Consider the following 17,159-nt stretch of genomic DNA (forward strand, 5'->3'; position numbering starts at 1 on the left):
GAAAAATGAGGGACCCACAGATCTGCCAGTGCCCTCTTGGCAAGGGCTTCTCCCTCTACATTCAGCACCAAGAAGTGACTTGTGGAGCTTCACAGCAAGGGCTGTGCTCCCAGCCAGCTGCCCACAGCATCCCACATCAGCCAGCTGATTAGCGCAGCCCCCTTCTGGCATCCTCCTGCTCCCAAACTGGAGGAAGCAGGAAGGATGACAACAGGATCCTTACCTGTGAGTAAAAATCCATGCAAATTGGACATCTGATGACAATTCCTTGCTCTGCAGTAGTGGGAACAGAGCTAGAAAGAACATGCAGCTGTTAATATCACCACACTTCAATGGTTACTGGTACCTAGAATCTCACCGAATCACACAGCTGCACTGACTAGCCTTGGACATTTCCTTTGAAGAAGCCTGCTGTGCTTAACACACTGCTTGCTGCATTTAGTGAGGATTTGGGGTCTCCCTGCCCTGAGGGGAAGAGTGTCCTGGTTTTCACTAGGAGAAAAGTACAGTCAGTCACCCAGCTCTGGGGTGTGAATAACAGCAGTCTCTAGCCCTGGCAGCTTTGTGTATGGCAACTTTGACTTGCAGGAGGTCATGAATAACAGCTTTGTAACCACTGCATCCAGCTGTAGTTCCTCTGGGAACCATTCCCCACAGAATACTCATTCCAGGACCCAGTTCTAACACTACAGACTGACGTGGCTGTGGCAGGATCCAGCTCTGGGAAGGAGCCTTGGGCTCCTTGATCAATGTGCAACATGGGAGAAGGAGGGAATTTTGTAGAGTAGGGAAGGCTTGAAAGATACACCAGGTATAGGAGTATAGCTTCTTCCTACACAGAAAAGAAAAGAAGGCACAAAATTCCGTGTTTGATAGGGCGTGAGCCCTACATACATACTCTGAGCTTTGAGTGTCCTCCTCCTCTGCTCCTTGTTGTGCAGCCACAGGTGCTTCATCGGCTGCTCTGCCATTACCAGAGCCTTCCACCTGGTCGTGGCTGTTCACTCTATCATTACTTTCTTCATCATGCACTGTAATTTAATTTTCAGTAGTTAGATCTTTTATTCTCTCTCTCCCTGGACTTACCCATGAACTGAGGTATATAAATAGTCAGTCATGGTTCCTATTTTAAATGGCTCTGTTCAGCTGGATTAAAGGCAATCTTACACAAACTCCTTTCCCAAATAGTAAGACTGAACCATTCCAGATATTGTGACTATTCTGCTACAGACCAACAAAAAGCATTTGCTGTATTGCTCTATTAAGCACTGTGCTTTGCCTTTTCATAAAGGCAGTTTTAATCTCCACTACTTAAGTTTCTTGGGAAAAAGAAAAGCAAAGAAAAATTAATAATTTTCTTTAAGGTAATTCCAATACCAACTGTAAAACATCAACTCACCTTCAAGAGGCTTCCAATGATGCACATGGAAAGGGAGAGAAAAGAAGATACAGTTAGATTTGGTGAGGCCCCCTTGTGCTGCAGGCAAACCTCAGCTCAGAGAGCAGTTAAAGCACAGCAGGTGAGGAAGGGTAGGGTATCACCCTCTAAGTTGGCTTAGAACATTCAAAGTAGTAGCCCAAGGAGCTGCTGCCCTGAAAACAAATAACTGGGTGTTGCTGGTTCTGCTCCCACTACTTCAACTGGGTAGACACGGGGGCAGCTTGGGAACCACCAGAACAACCTCCTGCCTCCTCCCCATTCCTGTTTCCCAATTCAGTTTGTTTCAGGAGGTGTTTCTTTCCCTCTTTCTCCCTCAAAAGAGAAAATTCAAATGTGATAGCCATAAACACTTGGGATAAAGGTGAAGTGCTCCTGAAGAAAGAAATCCACAATAGGCATTGGGAGTAAAGAATCCCAGCTTGCTGCTCCATTGGCACCAGGCAAACAGCACTTGGAGTATGTGCAGTCTGTCACTCAGTGCTAGAACTACAAGGAACACACTGATCTGCCAGTGCCATCCTGGCAAGGGCTTCTCCCTCTACAGACACCACCAAGAAGGGATTTGGGGGGATGTGGAGGTTGGAGCTTCCCAGCAAGGGCTGTGCTTCCAGCCAGCTGCCCGTGACACCCACCTAAGACAACTGAGTTGTTCAGCTCCCCCCCTGCACCTGTCCCTCCCTCAAAGCTGAAAAGACAAGAACCAGTGCATCCTCACCTGTGAGTCCTCATCTGACCAATATGGAGGATGGAAATCATACAGCAGCCAACCACTAGAGAGAGCACAAACAGAAGAACATGCAGCCATTTAAACATGGAGCCATTTATTGTCCACCCTGGACACCAAGAGTTACCAACAAAGAAAATGTTGGCACTTAAAACATCCCTTCTTTTGATTTAGCAACATCCCAGCCCAGCAACACAATCGTTCACACACCTTTTACATGGTGCAAACATTTCAAACTATATTGAAGAAACCTTCAGTAATGGCTTCATGCAATGAGAGGAATGGTTTTTCTACTGAATGCTGTTTGTTTTGTTTTCTTAATTACTTCTCTTTCTTTCAGGCCACTCTATTCCAACTCTGATGTTTTGACTCAGAAACAAGCTGAACCCAAAAGCTTGGCAAAAAACACTTTCTGCTATGTATCAAAAATTCAATTTTAGAGAGTCAATTTATCTGTCACATACTCATCAGCATCTCCTGTGTCTTCATCCCTTTCCAGTGGCGCAGCTGAATTCTCCGATGCCATGGAAAGAAGTGGCTGCTGCTGGCTCTGCTCGCTGTCCTGAAATGGGGTAGAAATGGAGGAGCTTAGGAAGCTCTGAACACTCTCCTCCCTGCTCCCCCATTTCAGTTTCCTAATTGCATTTGGGCCTGGATCTTTTACCCTTTATGCTATACCTCCTGGATATTCTGCTTTGTACAGCAGCAGTGACATCCCAAAACTGTTGGGATAAACTACACTGTGGCTGCATCAAGGACTATTCTTTCAAACAGCAAGGGAAATTAAAAGCAAAAAAAAAAGGACATTATGAAAGACTTCTTGGAGTAATAAAACACTACTATTTTGTACCCCAGTCTGCTGCAGTTGTGCTTGGGCCTCAGTGAAAGGGGTACCTCAATCTGAGGTTGCAGCAAAAACACTTCTTATTTGGGAAGCCAAGGATGTCGTGTCCTCTCCCTTGCTTTTTATTTTAAATCACTGAAGCAACAAGCTCTTTCAGGTTATTCTTCCACTCTCTGCAATTGATACTCAGAGAGATAGTTTGATACCAGACCACGCACCCAGGAGTGCAAGAGAAACTAAATTGACTACAAAAAGGAGAGGAGTGTGCCCTCCACTACTTACCACAACTGATTCATCATCACTGATAATGATGACTTCAGGCTCAGAAGATTCACCTCTCAGATCGATGACTTCTTCTTCACCTGTCAGATCTATGATGTCTTCTCCTGTAAGATCTATGACTTCTTCACCAGTTGAAAAAGAGAACATCAGAGTCAAGACCAAATATTGCAGAGCAATGAAATGGGCTGCCACGGTGGAACACGTTGAGGTTGGATTCACTCTGCCCTTGGTCTCTTTTTTCCAGGAACGTGTCCAGAATTTCACCCAACATTTGCCCCCAACAGTCCACAGGAAGCATTGCCAGACCTCTCCTCTGAAGGGGAAACACTAGAGGAAGAGCAGTTGAGCTCCTCACAAGTTCTATTGGATGACCACAGCTTATGGGAGGCTCACACCAACAGGTGAATCATCTCACATAGGGGAATGATTAGCACACAGGAGAAGATAAACAACCAACAATAGAGGGGATCCTAATTTTACTCTACCATGCTGTACATGTTCCCCTGAAGGATGGGACACAGGTAATGACAAACTTTCCCTTATCTTTTTCCAGCTTGGGAGACCCCACACTCAGGTTGCCACCTCCACTGTGGCAGCTGCAGTGACTGCCAGCTCATCAGAACACACGTTCAGGTGATTGAGCAGCACCTGAGGACCTTTGCTACACAGCTCATCTCTCACTAGGGGCCAATGTAGCGAGCTCAGTAACAAACCAAAACAGTTTTCAGAAGGCTTGTTGTTTCAGGATGCTGTACCAGGTGATTCCTCAAGCCCCAGGTTTCCCTTCCTCCCCAGAAAAGGTCATAGGAACTGGCAAAAGCACATGGCCACCAGGTCCTCACTCTCCAGAACAGTTCCTGCCCTTACCAGGCTCCAGAGCGGGTGTACCATTTTCCACAGGCTCTGTTGGCTCTGCCTGGGAAGTTTCTCCTGTGCTGGAGGGCTGCAGCCTGCTCCGTTTCCGAGCTGGTCCGGACTCAGCTGCTCCTCCAGGGCGCTTTCGCTGACCCTGGGAGAGAACAAAGCCTTAGAATTTCTGTGGCACTGATATGAACACGGCCCTTGGTTATTACAGCACCAATGACAGCACACAAGGATACAGAAAACACTCCTGAAAAGTCTGGAATACGTATCAAATAGTGCTATGGGCCATTTCCACCTGAGCAAACCACATCAGAGAAACAGACAACACCCCTGATTTCTGACAAGGTGCCTCACCAAGAAGGAGCCTGTTCCAATGGCTCAAGAACAAGAACACCAGTTCCCAGTTCTATCAGATTGCTGCACACACTATAAGCTACTGCTAACAACCACAGAGATTCAAAATCTTCAGTATTCCAGAACATGAAGTTCCTTGAAGTTTTTAAAGCTTCTGTGTTTCTGTTTTCCTATGTTCCTATGCATTTGTTACAATTTCTTGAAATCCTTTCTAGAAGCACCCTGGAAAATGTTTCAAGAATCAGATTTGCATGGAGTAGCAAAGTACTTACCGAGCTCATGGTGTTTGATGAGCAAAACAGCGGCCAAGTAAGCAGGGCAAACACCAGCAAAGGAATGCCAGGGATGTGATCAATCCCTTAGGTTCCTTTGGGTAGCCCACTGCAGATTTTTCAGAGATAGAGAAAACTGCTCTTCCAAATCTATCAGAAAAGTAGAGTGGAGATTATCTATTTGGAATGCCAATCTTCTTGAACACCTCCATGCCCCAGTGTCCCATTCCCAGGTCTCCAGCTGCTGTCCGAAGCTGGATGAGAAGTCTGTGGCTCTGGTACTTGAGCCCATGTGCAGCCCATCCTGCAGCCCAGCCCAGCCCCTCAGCAGCAGAAGCCTTTTCAATACTTGTCTGCCCTCACCTGCACACTCACACCAGAGTTTGGATTGAAAATGGCAACTCTCTCTCTGTTCCGTCTTGGGGTGGAGAAGACGGATGCTCCACGTCTGCAGCGCAGCAGAGAATCCGTCAACTGGCTCGACTGACTCCGTTTCAACAGAACCTTGGGAGCAGGAATGACCCTGGCAACCGGTTCCAACATTCCATGCCCAGGTAACGGGTGTCGCTTTGCTCACCCATGGAGCTCCAGAATGCCATGGAGGCACCTCAACCATCGCCTGGTTCCGCTGCCACCCACTGGATCAGGGTGCCCAGGGCTCTGTCCAGCCTGGCCTGCAACATTCCAGGGACAGGCCATGCACAGCTTCTCTGGGCAGCCTGTTGCCATGTCTCAGCACCGTCACAGCTTGATGCCAACGTGCCATGGAATGTCCCCCTTGCAGTGCAGGCCCTTCCCTTGCCCATGGCTCCCTGCCCCCTGCAGGCACTGCAGGCCGCAATGAGGCCTCCCCGGAGCTGCTCCTCTCCAGGCTGGACAGCCCCGGCTCTCCCAGCCTGGCTGCACAGGACGGCTGCTCCAGGCCTCCACACATGCCCAGGGCTCCTGCGGCCCTGCTGCACAGGCACATCCCGCCTGTGCTGGGCACAGCTGGACACGGCTCTGCCCTGGGGCCTCAGGGGCAGAGCAGGGCAGGGCTGCACCTCCCGCCGCCCTCAGCCCCAGCGCCTGAGCATCACTGCAGCCTCTGTGCCCACAGAAACCCCAACAAACCACACCAAACCACAGCAAACATACATTTACACCCTTCCTTCACACTACTCCTCCACGGTTCTCACTCTATTGCTGTTTTAACTCTTTTACAGGAGCATGAACATCCAATGGAATATGTTAACCCTGGTAATCACCAATTAAAACAAAATCCAAGTGTGTTGGATTTTTTTACAAACTGTGCAAAGTCTCTCAATTCAGATCCTTATTTCAAGTCTCTGAAGTCTTAACATTGTCAGGTGTTCAGCTACCCCTCCACCAGAGTTTCCCAACAGGGCTCAGGGGGTTTGTTGTGCTCCCGGGGACAGCACCTTCCTCCCCAGGCCCTGCTCTGCTGCCGAAGGTGACACAGCAGGAAAAGCAGAATTGACATTCAGGTTTCCTTGCAGCCACTCTGCCACGGGCCCTGTGTTCACAGGGATGGGCTGGGGCTCCTGAGAGCTCCAGGGAACCCATCTCAGCCATGCCAGATGCAGGGATGCTCCTCAGCCCTGGTCCCGTTGGGTGCTCTGTGGAGTGGGGAGAATGGTGGGAATTGACCCGGTGCTGTGGAGAGCACAAGGATGCCTTCAGCTCCTGCTCTATGTGAGGAGGCTCACTTCTTACATAAATTTCTGTTATTTGAATTCCTCCTTTTTGGTAATTGACACCATGTTGAAGAAGGAGTGGAGATGACTTTTCCACTTTTTGAAAAATTCCAAAGGAGATTTAAGGCTTTATGTCAAAATGCTACGATGCGAAAGCAATCCCAACTATGAATTGAATATATGAAGAAATCAGCACCAGTCAACACTTGCATGAGTCCCAAAGCACTGTATATGAGAAATGAACAATGTAAATATGCTGCCTCTCTGCTCTGGACTTCCAAAGCTCAAATAACCACCAATTCTCCTACGCCTACATCACCGATGAAATGAGCTGAAAATGTGCATTTCCTTCTCTTGACAACTATTCAGCAAGACTAAAACCTGTGCTTGAATTTTTCAGCTACCTTTCGCTAATCAATGCTTTTCTTAATCAATACTCTCCAAAAATTTTGTGTGTGTATATATACATATTTACATATATATATATATATATATATATATATACACACTCATTGAAATGGGTAGTTACTAAACATATAGCAAATTTTTAAAGACATTTTTAACCAAAATTGCTTTTGCTGATAGTGTTGAGCCCTGCTAAAATCAGGTTCAACCTAAAAAAACATCAGCTAAGTTCCATTTCATTGCAGGTTATCTAAGAGCAAACTTACTTCATCATAAATGATTTCTTTACATGCTTTTTTCAATGCAAATACCTGGCATGTAATTTCATCTAGAAATACATCTATTTAAAAAGACCTTTCCGCGTACTGCCATTGCATCCACCGAGTAGGGGAACAGAAAACATCAGTTAAAGTTTATGGCCATGGTGTAAGTAAATCATTCTATGTGTGTCAGTTGCAGGATTATTTTTGAGCAATTTTGACAACTCTAAAAGTTTGCATTGAAAATCAGAATCAAAAGACCACTTTCTCAGGCTTATACTAATATTTTAATTTTTTTTATTATTTAGATCTAGCCTCTTAAAAATTAGGGGTACAATGAACCCTGTGTATGACTACCTCTGCCTCTATATGGCCATATTAAGACATCATCAAATATGACTGAGGAAGCAGATAAATAACACAATAAAGAGAAAAATGAGAAAACAAAATTAAGCATACATGACCACACAGATGACTAACTTTTGACACACAGAGGACCTTGGTCCAGTTTGGTCATCTGAGATTTCTCTATCATGGCACAATGGATTTACTGTTGCATTGTTTACCTGAAATCTGCCTTTATCTCTTTATAAATTTTATATTATGGAAGTAATTTTCTTTCCGCTCTTATGTGCAATTCCTACATCTCTGTATAATTGCATTCCTCTTCTCTCTGCCTTATGGCTGGAATTGAAGGAACTGCAGCTACAACACAGTTGTACTGATACCAGCTCAAAGTCAGTAACCAGCTTCATACATCCAAAAGCACATTCCTTCACAAGCCTCCAGATCCTAGTTCTAATGAAACCTTACAACACTAAATCCAGCACTTTGCTCATATACTAGTTATTCTCAAAGAGAATTGCTTTCTATGGAGGTTTCTCTTGTACGCTGGACTTTGGAATCTAGTATTTCCATCTTCTGAGCAATGAAATCGTGACATTTTCACCAAAGTGTCCACCAGACTGTGGCCTGAGAAACTGAATCCCTCACTGTGGGAGCCCTGGAAGCTGCCTGAGGGGCACAAATCTCCATGCTATGGAGAAAGAGGCCATGAGCTGTTGGAGGGACACTAAGGACATGGAGAAGAACTACTTCCACCCCACAGCCCTTTGTGGTTTCATGTTAATGTACCCCAGTTCTGTTTTCCTGCTTGGCCCGTTGGCCTCTCCACTCCTTTTCCCCCTTACATGTATGTTCCCTAAAATGTTCTCTTTCCCTGGTCACCCATTGGCCCCATTTTCCTGCAGAGCCCGGCCACCTTTTACACTATTGGTTGTCCCCCTTTTCCCTGCCACTGCCCCACCCCTGAGCCCTCAGCCCATTGGCCCTGATGCTCTGCTCCATCCCCTTTGTGCCTCATATTTAAACCTGGACCCTCTAGTTTTCCATGTCTTTGTTCCTGGACCCTTCACTTGTGACTTGAATAAACCTGCTCTGTGAAAGGCATTTCTCACTTCTCCTTCTTTTGATCTATTCCTGGATTATCTGGAGTGTGTGGGCTTTCTTTTTCCCCTGTGAGCGAGTCTGTGCCACCAAAGCTGCTTTCCTCCTTTACTGGAGACACTTTCAGAGTGCTGCAGCACCTCACCACCACCTCACCCTAAAACAAGTGGCAGACTGAACAGGGGCCTCTTGCAGGTTCCTGGAAGTGTCTCTAATAGCCTTCAGCTACAGGATTTTAAGCCACATTCCATGTCCACTTTAACAAAGAGATCCCTAAGTGTTATTGGGGAAAACGCAGGGGTGGCAGACAATCTTCTGTGGCAAAGAAGACCTGTCAAGAATGAGAACCACCCTCAAGATCTTTTCTGTTCCACCCTTGGTGTGGTGAGTGTTTGGAGTGTCTCCTTCAGCCTGAATTTCTTCCTTTTTTTCTTGGTAGTGGGTGTGGGAGTCCAGGGTATCTCCCTGGCTCCTCTGGGGATGCAAAACCCCTCCTGGCAGACCCCTCTGAGACTCTCGAGTGTTGTCCAGGAGCCGCAGGGGCTGGATTTGGCTCCTTGGGAGAATTTGCCAACGCTGAGGGGAGAGACACAGAAAATGATGACAAGTAGAGTGCAAATTAGAATATTAGAATGTAGTGTAAGTAGGTTTTTGCATTGTTTATATTAAGAGCCATGTGGCCAAGATGGAGGAACCTGGGTGTGGTGGGCTTCTTCTTCCTTGTTCTTCATGTCCTCCATGTTGAAGTTGCATCCTGGGTGCCACAGATTGGATGGGGAAAGAACTGGACCTTGTAAAGAGGTTGCATGGCATTGGGGAAAATTTGCAAATATTGTATACATAGTTTAGAGTATAAAGGCCTTGGCACAGCCCGCCCAGGGGTGCTTCTTCAATGGTCACCCTGCAGAGCAGACCTGTGTCAAGCTGGCTGAAACATTTTTAAAGATCAGATAAATAAACAGCCCTGAAACAACACAAGGTCATCTCAAGCTGCTTTCCTGGCGGTGCCTCGGAGAGAATCCAGATTCCTGACCACCTGCATGTCCTCTCTGAGGAGGTCTCATGTCTGAAGAGACCCTCAGGGACCGGACAGTGGGAGGACTGTGGGGATGGGGAATGAACTCATTCCCCACAATGGGAAGTTCATATCCAAGTCAAAAATAGCCTTTTGCTGGGGAGATTTGAGTTTTCTAGGGGGTGGTGAAAACATTTTGTTCTCCTTCTTTTCAAACACTTTCCTAATGTTTCACGGGACTCAGTTCTTTGAAATTAAGTTTTGGCTTCAAGTTGGAGCGTTTACGAGCAATTTACAAGTTAAGGGGGATCGTTCTGGGGGAAGCTTTACCCTACGTTTTATGTGACTGTTCAGTCTCTTGGGAGTCGGGGTCATGTGTTGGGTTCGCGTCCCCAAGTTAAAAGCCCCTTCCCCTCAGCCCTCTCCCCTATGTCCCAAACCTTATTCCCCATCTCAAGGGCTAGTGGAGGAAGGAGCCCACCTTAAGGCACAGGGTTGCACCGTCTCCCTGACCTCTCCCAACTACCTCTGTACCCTTCTTCAGGTGGGACTGGCCATCCCATCCTGGCTCCTTCCCTCGATTCTCTCCCTATGCCCTCTTACCCAGTTTTGTCACCCCTGGCTGTCTCACGAGATGGCGTCAGCACTGTTGCCAGCCAGCCCTGCCATCTTGTCTCCCCTACCTCCAAGTTTTCCTGCCCTCACACCCCAAGATGGCCACCCTCTCTACACTGCTGCACCCCCTCTGCCGTGCCCTCCACCTTCCCCCGTGTCGGGCCCCACCCACGATGTGCCCGTCTCCCCGTCGGTGCCTCCCCCTGCATCGGGCCCCGCCCCTGCCTCATCAATGGTGTGTCTGTGCCGGGAGCTCCCCTTGCCACCGGGAACCCCATTCCAGCTGTGCACCCCTTTCGTCAGCAGCTCCACCCCTGAAGGTCAGCCAGCCTCGGCTTCCCACGGTCTACCACATCCAGTCTACCTGTCACCGGGACCGGATGGGGGGCCCCTGCGGACCAGAAGGAAGCATCTTGGCTACCAAGACCCAACACCATTGGCCAAGCCTGCCTCCCATAGCTACGGCACTTTAATTCAAGTGCCACCCTCCTCTTTGGAGGAGGACAGTGACTCCTCAGGCTCTGAGGATCTAGCCCAGAGTCACTGGGCTGAAGTGCAAAGGCAGGCTGCTGCTGACAAAGAGTCTGGCCTGGCTGAAAAGATCAAGGGCCTGTGTGCTGCTCTGGTGTTTTACTGGAAAGGGGGAGCACCACCTAAATGGGAGCCAATTCCCTACAGGGAATTGAAAGATCTTTGCAAAGCAAAAAATGACAATAGGAGGGGGACACCCTATTTCAAAAACCTATTACAAGTCACATTCTCCACCCATGTATTAGTGCCCTTTGACATTAAACATAGAATGACATGTCTCCTTTCTCCTGCAGACTTTATTCTGTGGGAAAGGCTTTGGAAAATACAGACAAAATCACTTTTAAAATTATATCATCAAGATGAGGACAGGGCACAACTAACACTTTTCCACCTATGCGGAGAAGGTAGTTTTGGAAAGGCTCAAACCCAAGCAAAATTCCCCAAGCTAGTCCTTGAAGACGTTAAAAATGCAGCCAAAAGAGCTTTGCTGCAAACCCCCGAGACCAGTCGCACCCAAAACTTGAAGGACATGAAACAAAGCACCAGTGAATCTTATATCAAATTCATTGATTGGCTAAAAGATTCAATTGAAAGGCAAATAGAGAACTCAGGGGTTCAGGATGAGATGCCCAAATACTGGCTGTTACTAATGCAAATCTGGAATAGAAAAGGATTTTAAGACCTCTTCCAATTTATCCTGCATTCAGACATGGCTCCAAAGGATCCCACAAATCAGTTATGACTTGGAAAACCCAATACTCAGAAATGGGAGTCTGAAGTCAGAATTGGTCAGGGATCCCCATAAATCGCAGAATTGGCAGCCGTCATGAGAGCTTTTGAAAGGTTCAAAGAAGCACACAATTTGCTCAATAATTTGGTTTATGTAGCAGGAGTAGCTGAGAGGGCTGAACATGCTTTATTAGAGGAGGTAGCAAATCCAAATTTAAATCACTTGCTCTCGAAACTGGTATATCTCCTCTCCCACCAAGAGCAACCCTACCACGCTATGCATGTAAGGTCACACACCGATCTGCCAGGCCCCATTGCAGAGGGCAGCCTGAAGGCTGAATGCTCTGGCCATGGCAGTACAAATCACCTCCCTGCCAGATATCTTCAGCCAAGCCAAGCTCAGCCATCACTTCTTGCACCAAGACGTCCCCACCTCGTCAGGATGTTCAAAATACCCAGACAACAAGCACAGTCAATAGTGGCTTCGTGCCCTAACTGCCAACAACACGCCACGCCATCAATGGGAACAGGGGAAAATCCCCAAGGACTCAAAACTTGCCAGCTATGGCAACACAGACGTGATTCACTGTGCTCCCTTTGGGAGGATGAAATATATGCATGAATCCAGAGATACTTTCTCTAGAGCTGTGTTTGCTTTGGCCCACACAGGGGACAAGGCCAAGGATGTGATCCAGCTCTTCCTCCTTGTGTTCTGCACTTTGGGCATTCCATAGAACATCAAAACAGATAATTGTCCCGCATACACCTCCTAAAACTTTCTAAATCAGTGCAGGAGGAAGCATGACACGGGTATGCTCCACACTCCAACAGGACAATCCATCGTGGAAAAGGCCCTCTGAACCATCTAGAAGCTCAATGATCAGCAGAGAGGAGGGACAGAGATTATTCCTTCCACTGAGAGGCTCTGTAAGGTGACCAATGTTTTAAAGTTTTTAAATAATTCATTAATGGAGCCGAGCCCCTCAATAGTCCAGCGCTTCTCAAATAACACCCAAGCTAAGCTCAAAGAGACGCTGCCAGTGCTGATCGAGGACCCTGAATCCAAGCAGATCATGGGCCCTTTCCCACCTGGGGGAGAGAGTATGGCTGTGTCTCACAGGATGAATCCCAAGGTGGATTCCAGGGAAAATCATCAAGCCCTACATTGCGCCGCTGGACACAGCGCCCAGAGAAAGCCCAGAAAAAGCAAAGGACACCCAAAAGGATGAGACGTGTGCAGCATGGAGGAGGAGAAGGAGAAAACCTGCACACCTTCAATAAGACCGACTCAACCCAAGAGAAGACAAAGCGAACCGTACCTACCTGGCCCATGTCATTACTGGACTAAGCTACGCTGAAAATGGACAAGCTTTTCCCACAAGAATTATCCCTTTCTTTATGCATCTGCCCTGCACTGCCTTTTCCTTCACCCTGTTTCCCATAGTTACACACCTTCCCTGTTAACTTTTCTTCCTAATAACAATGTTTCTTACCCCATCCCTGTACCCTTTACGTTACAGTTGCAGATCACTTCTTCCTACTATCTGGCTTTAAAGTGTGCTTTTAATCCCAACAGTGCAACCCATCTACAATAACTACCACAGTGCAGATAATGATGCTGCTACCTCTCACTGGCGCTGCTTGACTTTGGATGCTCCTGGCCCTACCAACGGCATTTGGATTTGTCATCCCTCAGCCCTGACAAAATGCTTGAATCACCCAGGCAAAATCTCTGCAGCAAGAGAATCTATGCCTGGCCATGAGAGGCAACAGTGAGCTTCTGTCTATGTGCCTGGTGGGAATTCTGCTGATGGCAAGAGACTATCCCATAATAGGTAAGAAACCCAACCCCGTTGACACCTAGCACGAGTGAACAAAGATTTTACTGCACAGGATCCCCAAGAATTGGATGTATTGAGGTCGTCCCAGGCCACTTTCTGTATTTGGTTCTATAATAGGCAACCATTTTCAGCCTGTGCCACATTTCAATCAACCCCGTTCCCTTTTTAGGCACGATACAACTCTGATCAGAAAAGCTTATTCTATCAATTAGTGCAATTGCACCAGTGACACTATCTCTTTGTCCACAGTCATCCCTAGAGTGCTCCTCCGGGGTATGTTTCTTATCTGTGGGGATTGGGCCTGGGCTGGGATCCCTTCTTGCCTCCAGGGAGATCCCTGCACCCTTGGCCAGCTTACCACTTCCACCCTTAACACTTGTCTAATTCGAGATTGGCGAAGAAAAACCCAATTGGCTCGTCAAAAAATATCTTACATTGAATTAGATGGAAATTGTAACTCCAAAATCAGTAACTGTAACAAAGGATAGAAGGTCGCGGTTTCCCTATTTTTGCCCTGAGCAGCCGCAGCAAAGTCCCTGGGTGAGCTCACTGACCTGGGGTGCTGGCTTGGTAAGCAGGCCAGTGCACCTCTGAAGCCCTCAGCCGTCTGCTGCAGGACAAAGAAACCACCAGGCACGCGATGCTACAAAACCGAGCGGCCGTCGACTCCTGCTCCGTGCCCATGGTCATGGCTGCCAGAAGCTGGAGGGGCTGTGCTGCCTCAATCTAACATCCAGCAGTGAATCCATCCACAGGAGCATCCAGCTCTTAAAGGACATCAAAATGCAGAAGGGCAAGGACTGGCTAGAAGGACTGCTTTGAGGATGGGAACTGAAGGGATGGGCAACTTCTTTTATCAAGGACATTTTATTATTCTCTTTATCATTTTTATTGTTTTGCTCATCATTCCTTCTTAAAATAATTGTTTGCAAACATCTGTAAGAAAAGCCTTTTTAATAAAAAAAATGTAGTTGTGGAAGCCCTGGAGCATGCCTGAGGGGCAGAAATCTTCATACTCGGGAGAAAGAAACCCTAAAACCTTTTGGAGGAACGTCAAGGACATTAAAAAGAACTACTTGCACCCCACAGCCCTCTGTAGTTTTATTTTAATGTACCAGAATTCTGTTTTCCTTCTTGGCCTTTGGCCTCTCCACCCCTTTTACCCCTTATATGTATGTTCCCTAAAATGTTCTCTTTTCCCTGGTCAACCATTGGCCCCATTCTGCTAAAGAGCCCTTGCCCATTTTATGCTATTGGTTGTCCCCCTTTTCCCTGCCACTGTCCCACCCCTGACATGTCAGTCCATCGGCCCTGATGCTCTGCTCCATCCCCTTTCTTGCCTGTATCTGAACCTCGACACTCCAGTTTTCCTTGTCTTTACCTCTGGACCCTTCACTGGTGCTTGGAATAAACCTGCCCTGTGGAACCCCATACAAAGAGTCTTCTTGCTTCTCCTTCCAACATTTGTTGCCTGGATTATCTGCAGTGTGGGGGTTTGCTTTTCCCAGTGAACCCCCCTGTGCCACTGAAGTGACTTTCCTCCTTCACTGGAGACACTTTTTGGAGGGTTTTGGCACCTCACCACCACCTCACACCACAACATCTCACACCCCAAGCAGGGCCTGTTCCTTTTTCCCTATACAACACACACTGGCCACAAGAAATGCAACGCTCATGGCTTTAGCACATTTCTCCCAAATCAATGACTCCAGTGTGATGAAAAGAACGAACTGACTGCTCAAACCAAGAGCCTTATCTCCACCTGTTCAACAACATCTCAGAGTCCAGCCCAGAGGAGCAGACAGAGTAGCATTAAATAAATGAAAACTGTATTTCTAACTGAATTCAGTAAAAACAAAAGTATATACAATAAAACTATGTACATGAAGAAACAAGTCTCTGCATCGGTCTGTTGGATCGTTGCCCAAGATAGATTTGTCTCTGTTGTGAGAACTGCTCATAAATAAATGGGATGGTATCTTTGTGGACTGAGGTGCACCCTGCAGGTTGGGCACGTGTGAGCAGTCTCCAGGGCAACAGGGAGGCACCGGCTGCAGAAGACGTGGCCACACATGGTTGCCACAAGCTGTCGTCCATGTTGCACAATCTGGAAGAAAGAAAACTACAACATGTATTCGGAGAAAGAATTGGAGTTTGCTGTTCCATTGGCACCAGGCAAAGGAGACTTTAGAGCATCTGAAATCAATTAGAATAATGAGGGACTCACAGATCTGCCAGTGCCATCTTGGCAAGGGCTTCTCCCTCTACATTCACCACCAAGAAGTGACTTGTGGAGCTTCACAGTAAGGGCTGTGCTCCCAGCCAGCTGCCCACAGCATCCCATATCAGCCAGCTGATTAGTGCAGCCCCCCTTCTGGAATTCTGCTCCTCCCACAAAGCAGAAAGGATGAAAACAGGAACCTTACCTCCGAGTAAAAATCCATGCAAATTGGACACCTAATAATAACTCCTTGCTGTGCACTAGAGGGAACAGAACAAGAAATATGTTAGCATGCAGCTGTTAATATCACCACACTTCAATGGTTATTGATACACAAAATCTCACATAATCATGCAACTGCACTGACTAGCCTTTGACAATTCCTTGAAAGGATCCTGCTGTCTTTTAACACACTGCTTGCTGCATTTAATGAGGATTTGGGGTCGCCCTGCTCTGAGGAATAGAGTGTCCTGGTTTTCACGAGTAGAAATGTGCATTCAGTCACCCAGCTCTGGGGTGTGAAATCACAGCAATCTCTAGTGTGGCAGCTTTCTGTATGGAAACTTTGACTTCCAGGAGGTCATGAGTAACAGCTTTGTAACCACAGCATCCAGCTGCACTTACAGGAAGTGCAATACTGAGCTATGGCCTGTGTCCAATCCCCCTTCCTACCCATACCTCCACACTAATTCCCTAAGGTTGTGTGCAGAGCTGTAAATTCATGCCTTGGGCAGCCTTTTTCTCCCAAACTGCAAGTGGTATCCTTTGATCATCATGCAACATGGGAGAAGGAGGGAATTGAGTAGGGAGGGCTTGAAAGATAAACCAGGTAGAGCTGTATAGCTTAGTCCTACATAGAAAAGGAAAGAAGGTGCAAAATCCCATGTTTGGTAGGGCATGAGTCCTACATACATACTCTGAGCTTTGAGTGTCCTCCTCCTCTGCTCCCTGTTCTGCAGGGGATGAGTCAGCTACAGGTTCTTCATGAGCTCCTCTTCCATTTCCAGAGCCATCCAGCTGGTCGTGGCTGTTCACTCTGGCATTTCTCCTTTCTTCTTCATGCACTGGAATTTAATTTTCAGAAGTTAGATCTATTTCTCTCTCTCCGTGGAGTTACGCTTGAAATCAGTTCTCAAAATGGTCAGTAATGGACTCTCTTCAGCTGGGTTCAACACAAGCTTTCACAACCTACTTTCCCAAAGGATAAGGCTGCACCCTAAACTGTAGAAATAATGGAATTTTTGATGGTGAGTGTGTCTGATTTGTGAAATACCACTGAGCATCCAGACAGGCACAACGTGCAAGTAAACAGACAGTGTCTCTCTCAAGTGTACAATTATTGACTGGCTGCAGCCTTGTAACAAATCCACTTCTTGTGGACAACATCTTGACCAAGTTCCAGGGACATCAGTTTTTAAAGGCCCAATCTGTAACAGCCAAGGGATGAAGAAATGATGTCTGCATTTTAATTCTCAGAAACCACAGGCAACAATGACTCTGCAACTCCAGTTGCTTAGTGCACGTGTGACAATAATCAGTAACTAATCAATTGAAACATAGAAAGAGTCACCAAATTAAAGTTCCCTTCTGCATAACTATTCAGCCACCACTTTCATTG

At 47.0% G+C, this 17,159-nt stretch overlaps 1 protein-coding gene across 1 annotated transcript in view; it reads right to left on the minus strand.

Annotated features, from left to right (window-relative positions):
- NPNT (nephronectin) overlaps positions 1-17,159 on the minus strand; it is a 134,654-nt gene that overhangs the window by 76,010 nt on the left and 41,485 nt on the right. The gene's annotated exons all lie outside the window — the stretch shown is intronic.

This window comes from Erithacus rubecula, assembly GCF_903797595.1.
Source record: "Erithacus rubecula genome assembly, chromosome: 5".
NCBI classification, from domain to species: domain Eukaryota; kingdom Metazoa; phylum Chordata; class Aves; order Passeriformes; family Muscicapidae; genus Erithacus; species Erithacus rubecula.